The sequence below is a fragment of the Chelonoidis abingdonii genome, chromosome 2 (genome assembly GCF_003597395.2).
Source record: "Chelonoidis abingdonii isolate Lonesome George chromosome 2, CheloAbing_2.0, whole genome shotgun sequence".
Classification (NCBI taxonomy): Eukaryota; Metazoa; Chordata; order Testudines; family Testudinidae; genus Chelonoidis; species Chelonoidis abingdonii.
The window spans coordinates 155,394,995-155,402,708 of NC_133770.1; positions in this window are offsets into that span (position 1 = coordinate 155,394,995).

A 7,714-nucleotide genomic window follows, 5' to 3' on the forward strand; every position below is an offset into this window, starting at 1 on the left:
GACAATTACCTCTCCTAGCGCTTTCTCGATTCTCCTCAGTGTAGCTGGCAGCAGATGCCTGAGACAAGGCTGAGAAAGCCATGGGGCACCACATGAGTGTTCCGTGTCCCAGGGAAGATTATTAAAGGATTAAACCGACAATGATTATTTAATTGCACAACAAAGCAAATGAATCCCGACTGGCCTCAATGGGACACCGCTTTTCTCCACAACAAACGGAGCTCTGCCCTGGCATGGAGACATGAAAACCGCCTTGGGGATCCAGGATCCTTTGTGAAAGTAAGGACCAGAGCAGGGAAGCAGCTACATCTATCCTGTGGCCCCAGTAGCCCAGCGGGCTACAAAAAGGACCAGTTTTGCTGGCTGCTTTCTACACTTCAGTAGACAACATATCCTAACGGAACAACTCACATTGACTTCAGTGGACTTTGGGTCAGCTGTTTGAAGTTTGTTGTGTTTTGTTTTAAATGCCTTTGGGATGAAATGGAGATGTTTGCAAGAAAAAACCCCACTGTTGTCAAATTTGTTGACCAACAAAAACAGCGGGATTAAAAAAAAAATCAAAATCCAAAAAACGTCAGTGAAAAACATTTGGTTGGTTGGTTGGTTGATTTTAGTTTTTTCATAGATCATAATATCCAAGTATTTGCCAACAGGTCTACTCTGGCAAAAAAGTTTCAGAACAAAAGGAGTGTGGGCCCAGTGGAATTGGTCCCCCCCCAGCGCCCTACGGTCCCTTCTTTCTTAGGTTCCCAGTGATTCCCACTGAGGATTGGTCCTGCTTTGAGCAGGGGGTTGGACTAGATGACCTCCTGAGGTCCTTCCAACCCTGATGTTCTACGATTCTATGCACCCTGCCCGCTCACACCCCATATGAGCCACTTTGGCTGTCAGGATTGCCAGAGTTGTAGGAACACCTTGGCCATCTCCCCCTTGTACTTAACTGTTAAAAAAAATAATCAGCATTTACTGCATTGATTACTGCAATGAGAACAAACAGAGGACAGCGCTTCTCAGCACTGGCAAGCCAGCACTTTACATAGGTGTTATGCATTTTTTCTGCAACTCCCATTCTCTTTCTTAGGACCACTGAAGTCAATGGGAGTTTAAACATTAGACTTCAGTTGGTTTAGAGTGGTCCTCGAATGAGTATCTGCCTGCTGTAAATCGACTGCCAGGGAACTCAAAATACTGTTATGTGGAGGATGTTAATTATCTTTGATCTACATAAAATCACAGCTCTGGTTAAAGCCAAAGCATGTGTAAAGCACCTTTCTTCCAGGCTCAAGAGAAGGAGCAATTAAGCCCCTTTATGTCACGAGATACATGGCAACAGTAGAAGCCACCACCCAAGTCAATGGCAAGATCAGAAGGTGAGCCATGTGGACTTCCCTGTTTGCAAACACAGAGGCTAGGCCCAGGGGTGCATGCATGTGTATGTGTGTCAGCAAGAGAAACAGTTGTGTGGGGGAGCAGAGAGAGAGCTCCTTGTGGCCTGGAATTGCTGGAGAGGTAGGCTTGGAAACTGAAAGCCAGGAAACTGCTTGCTGTTTGTTTCTATTGTGTTCAGGGAAACAAGCAAACTGTGTGTGTGCCTTCTTTGTAAACAAAACAGGATCCAACCAAACAAATAACTATCATTAGTTTCTTTTCCTAACCGAAAGAGACTTGTCAAACCCTGAAAATTTCCACCCTGCGAGGACCAAGGGGGCAATGGTACTTAACATGTTTGTAGTCTAGTCTAGTGTCTAGTATGGACAATCCCCACACATCTAATCAAGGCTCTGCATGTTTGTGGTTTACCTGGTGCTATGTCTTCACTGCAAGAAGAGGTGCATTTACGCAGAGATCGCTACTTCAATGTAAATTCCAAGTAGAGACAAGGCACAGGGCTTTATTTTTTTACCCCAATGTAGTAAGCTCCTGATAGATTAAGGGTGGGGAACAGGATTGACCCCAACTAGCTACATGGAGATAAAAGCTACTACTGCCTTGTCTCCAATAGGATTTTGCTTCAAGAGCGCTATCTCGAGGGATCAGCTGACAGTAAACTACAACCACATGCCACCCGCATCAAGTGTGAGGGAAACATCCTGACTAGTATTTACAAATGCGTTCTGTACCTCAAACGAGTCAGTGACCCTGAGCTTGAAAAAGTCTAGCAAAGATGTGACTGAGAATGGCAGTGTCTGTAGCGCAAGGAATTAGTAACGAGTTATAAATAAATAAGATTGCATTGCCCAGATTCTGAACTGCCCCTTGGAAAAGACCCAGAAATACCCAACTGCAGTCCAGAATGCTGCTGCCTTCCCTGCCTGGTAATACAACGGCGGATCCTCATCAAACCTCTAGCATATCTGCGAGGAAGGGACAGCTCTTGCCGTTGGGCTGTGAGAGAGCCTGTGTTGCCAGAGCTGACATGAGTCTGCTGTCAGAAAAGACAGTGAGATGCCACGCAGGGTTTAAACTCTATTTGAACTTCACCAATAGCACTGAAATTCAGTTTGTGCCAGTCTCTAATGCCCCTTGGTCATAAGGCCCTTGGGCTTCTGGGTTTGTGTTCACTCTTGTTTTGGCAACTTTGATTTTAAACACACAAAGGGAGAGGACTGGAGGAAACGGGCTAAGATTATGTTGAACCAAAGGCTGATGTGTTCATGTTGGCTCTGTCGGAGTTCCAGGAGCCCAGTGGGACGCAAAACTCGGCATGGTCTGGATCAGTGGTTCTGCTTTCGGCCTGTCTCTGTGCTAAGCTTCAGCTTCATTCAAACCAGAGTCCCCTGCCTGACAAATCAGTTGCTTTCGATTCAAGCCACCTTGGTTTAGATTTGGTCTAGAGGCCTCATCCAGAAAGGGGCCATGTGCCCCTTGGAACATACTCTGCACCCTCAACTCACTGTGAGGGATGAGCTCACTGCAGGCTCAGGCCCTGAATTGTTGATCCCAGCATGTGTGGAGCACCCGCAAGTAGGGTGACCAGACAGCAAGTGTGAAAAATCGGGACGGAGGTGGGGATGAGAGTGGGGGAGGTAATAGGAGCCTATATAAGAAAGAGACCCAAAAATCAGGACTGTCCCGATAAAATCAGGATGTCTGGTCACCTTACCCACAAGCCTCACTGACTTCAATGGAGTCGAGGGCACTTAGGGCTAGATTCACAGTAGGCCTAGGTAGCGAATTGCTAGGTGCCAGGTCTCCTCACGCATCGCATGGTGAAAGTTGGGCACCTTACCCAGGGGTTCTCAGAAGCGAACGTGCTGAGCAGGGAGCAGCCTACAGATGCTCAGAGTGAAATGCAGAGGAAAAGGAGAGGCCCCAGATCCACAAAGCGAGCCAGGTGCCTAACTCCCATTGGTCTAGGTCTCAGGCACTTGAGTGACAGGTCAGAGGGTGGGGTCTCTCTCCACTCTGGATCCTCAGCTGTGAACCCTCTCTGGGAGTTAAATGCCTAAACCAGCTGAGCCCTTTCTCAAGAAAAGACAAAGAGAGAAAAGCTCCCCCCCACACGCATCCATATCACAGGGTGCTCACAGGGTAGATGGGAAAGCCAGGTTAAAGCCCTTACTCCAGATTGAGCAGTGCAGAGCTTCAAATCTGGGTCTCCTACATGCCCGGTGAGTGTCCTGGCCACTGGGTTACTGGATACTGATTGACACAGACACACACTGCTGCCTGACTGGCTTGTGTGTGAGTCTGGTGTGCTTGGAGCAGATCTACTGGATTTGGACCTGCAGGCGAGATTGGCTGAGGGACTCCTAACTGGAGAATCCCACTGGGGTTTAGGCATGAGCGCGGGCTCCGAGCAGCTTTTTAGCCCTGGAGTGGCATCAGGATGTAGCTGCCTTTGCAAATGCCACTGGCAGAAATGTAGGCACCTCCAGGGTTAGGTGGCAGCTGAGCCGTGATTTTGTGAAGGTCTGTGGTGCCGAACTGTTGGCCTTTGGCACCTAAAGAGACACTCAGGCACCTAAGTACCTTTGTGAAACCAGCCCTGTGCCGGAGAACTCAAGATCTTGCTGGTTTGTGCCCTAGAGGAGAGTTACCCATCACGGATCTCTCAAAGGAGCTACTCATGCATTGGCTTTTGGGGTGGGGGGCACGTGGCTGAACAGACTCCCCAGAGGAGGAATTTGCCACTCTCAATATTTCTCAAATTTCAGTAAAGAAGGGGGAGTATGCCATATCCCTTCGTCTGGGGCAGCCACTGGAAATCCAAACACTGTGTGCCACCAGAGAGCCGCTACTCAGATCCAACTGGCTGGGCTAACTTAGATGATCCTGAATGACTGACGAGGAGACACAGGATGGAAGTTAGCCAAAGTTGGGATGTAAACTCACCAAGACGCAACTTGCTACGGGGAGAGAGGGGAGCAAATCGAAGTGAGGCGGGGACAGCAGCATTTACTCATTAGCTTTGTTGCTTTTCCTTGTGCCAGCCTCCCAGTCCTGGCAGGGGCTGGACACAAACCCAGCAATCATGGGGCAGAAACACCTTCCTTGAGCTGATTTTCACTGGTGTAATGTTGTTACTACTGGCTCCGCACTTAGTGGAACAAGCCGCAGGCGATTTCAGTGCTGCACATTAAGCAACTCAGATATGGAGTTAATTGTAACAGAGCACATCTTGTACCACTGACAGATTAGATACTTTTCTGGTCCCCACCACTGTAAGGTGTGGGCACCTCCCAACTTGTCATTTTTTTAGCCTCACAACCTCCCCGTGAGGGAGGGCAGTGCTATTACTCCCACTGTACAGATGGGGGAAACTGAGGCAGAGAGGCTAAGCCAACTTGCCCAAGTTCTCACAGGATGTTTGCAGCAGAGCAGGCTGGACCTAGGTCTGCCATGACCCATGCTAACCACTGCCCCTCCTCTTCCTCATTATAGTGAATCAAATTTCCAGCTAAATGTATTAAGGGCCACATATCTAAGTGTTGCCAAGAAAAGACCCCAAGCCACACAGTTTGGATCTGTCTCCAAAACTTGTGGATGGTGGATTTGGGATTTTAGTGTGAGCCAATAGCTAGTGGGAAAATGCAAAGTTTGAGACAAGATAGAACAATGGTCCAATACAGAATGGATCTTCCCACGTATCCCAAATTGCCTCTAGGACCTGAGCTTCTGCTCTATTAACTAAAGCTATTTGGGAAGTGGGATCCATCCCCAGTGAACGTTTGGATTTTTAACTCAGAAAAATCAAACAGCCACCAAAATTGAAGATTTTCTACCAAAACCTAAAAGTTTTCTGGCAATTTTTCTCCAATATTCTCTTTTTTTTTTTTTGGAGGGAGGTTGTGGGACTTTTTCAGCTAAACACCGTTAGCAAAACCATTTGGTTTTCTGCCAGAATGATTGGTTTTCCAACAAAAAAGTTCAAAATTTTTTTTTCAAATCTGTTTTCTAGACACTTTTCATGCAATTTCTCACTTTGTCCAAACCACAATTTTTCATCAAAGCAAAGATTCAATAAAAGATTTCCAATGGCTCTCAAACCCTGCTAAGCGTGTGTAGCACCGTTCTGCCCTTTTATTGGGCGCCAGGCTGGGTGCTGGGCAAATCAGAACAAGACTCTTCAGGCCTGGATACCAGCTGCCACGTGCGATACGTGGCCTGCTTCTTTGACATCTAATCCCAGCCCACGCGCTCTCTCGTGGACGGCTCTCTGCCCCTTCTTCTGCATGCCACATAGAGCACAGAGGTGTGACAAGATTCAAGACCCCTCTACAAACATGTAGATGCCACATTCTTGTTTTAAGAGAACCATCCTGTAGCTGACTATGCCCAGGAGTTACATGCCATGCACTAGGCTTTAAATTTGCATCCAATGGATGCTCTGCACACCCAAGTGCACAGAAATTCAGGAAGGCTAGGGTGACCAGATGTCCTGATTTTTATAGGGACAGTCCCAATTTTTTGATGCTTTGTCTTATATAGGTGCCTATCACCTCCCACCTCCGTCCCGATTTTTCACATTTGCTGTCTCGTCAGGCTAAGAGCAAAATGGGTTCTGTCCTATGGTGATTTGTTTCTGTTAGATTATGGGAATGTTCAGAAAGACATGCAGAGATGGAGAAAGACACACGTATAGGGATAACATTGGTTTGTTACACTGGAGCATTCCCAGATCTTAGCATTCCCTGGTTAGCTCTCCAACACATCAACGCTATTGGGTGGTAGTGATGGGGGCAATTAGAAGCCCCCCTGTGTCAGAATCCCAGCACTTAACACCTTGAGTTTTGCAGCGTTTGGATCCCAGAATTGGATCCAGCAGTACGGAATCATCTCCAAAACGGAACATTCTGAAACATGGCTGGTGGGAGCTGTGGTCACTCAGCCCATATGAAAATCACACGGTTTAAAGTGGCATTGAAATATCATTAGCGCTGTGCCATAATGTTTGTCGTCTCCATCCACATGCCCACAAACTCGGTATTTTTACCATATAATTATACAATAAATTAATTGGAATATAAATATTGTACTTACATTTCAGCTTATAGCATATAGAGCCTGGGGCGGCTCTATGTATTTTTCCACCCCAAGCACAGCAGTGAGGCAGCCTTCGGTGGCATGCCTGCAGGCGGTTCCCTGGCAATGCGGATTTGGCGGCTTGCCTGCGGTCCTGTGTCTTTGGTGTACCCGCCGCCGAATTGCCGCCGAAACTGTGGGACCAGTGGACCTCCTGCAGGCATGCCGCCGAAGGCAGCCTGACTGCCGCCCTCACAGCAACCGGCAGAGCGTCCCCCGTGGCTTGCCACCTCAGACACGCGCTTGGTGTGCTAGTGCCTGGAGCCACCCCGTATAAACAAGTTGTTGTCTGTATAACATTTTAGTTTGTACTGACTTCACTAGTGCTTTTTATGTAGCTTGTTGTAAAACGAGGCAGATATCAGAGCCCTGGCTGGGATGATTTAGTTGGGGATTGGTCCTGCTTTGAGCAGGGGGTTGGACTAGATGACCTCCTGAGGTCCCTTCCAACCCTGATATTCTACGGTTCTATGAGTTGATCTACCCTCGGAAGACCTCCGTGTACCCGCAGGATTATGTGTACCACCCCTGGTTGAGAACCACTGCAAAACAAGCAGACTCTTCCACTGCCCTCCAGTCAAAATTTAACCTCCAAGAGAATCTGCTTTGAAAACACAATTGCCAAAACAAATGGATACCAAAATAAAGTGTCCAATTTCCAGGAAGCTCTCCACTCCAGTAATGCTTTTGTCGCCTTTCAAAAAATAATTTTAATTACAAGCATAGCAAATGCATTCCTAACCACATTGTTAATTTGCCAGGTCACTGTAGAAAAATAAAATACTTAGAGTACAATCAAAGGCTGAATCTTTAAAAACCAAAGTAAAATGTGCTAAGGAGTACTTTATACAATTGCTTGAATGAGGTCATTTCATAAGCTAGTCACATTTATAACTCCTGAAGAAACAAGTTTTAGACAAATTAAAACTCATCCCTACCACCCTCACCCTCCCAAAAAGAAAGGACACCTTGCCTAGTGGTTAAAGCACTGAACTGTTATTTGTGAGTTCTATCCCTGGCCGTGCGATCTTGAGCAAGTCATTCTGGTCAGCTCCTCCTTTGCAAATGGAGAAAATGCTTCCTTTGCCCGTCTTATCTAGTTATGCTCTGGTCCTGTGAACGGTGGGCTCCCGTACCCAATACAGACCCACGAGGAAGCCGCTAGTGCTCTGCCCATGCATAGTTG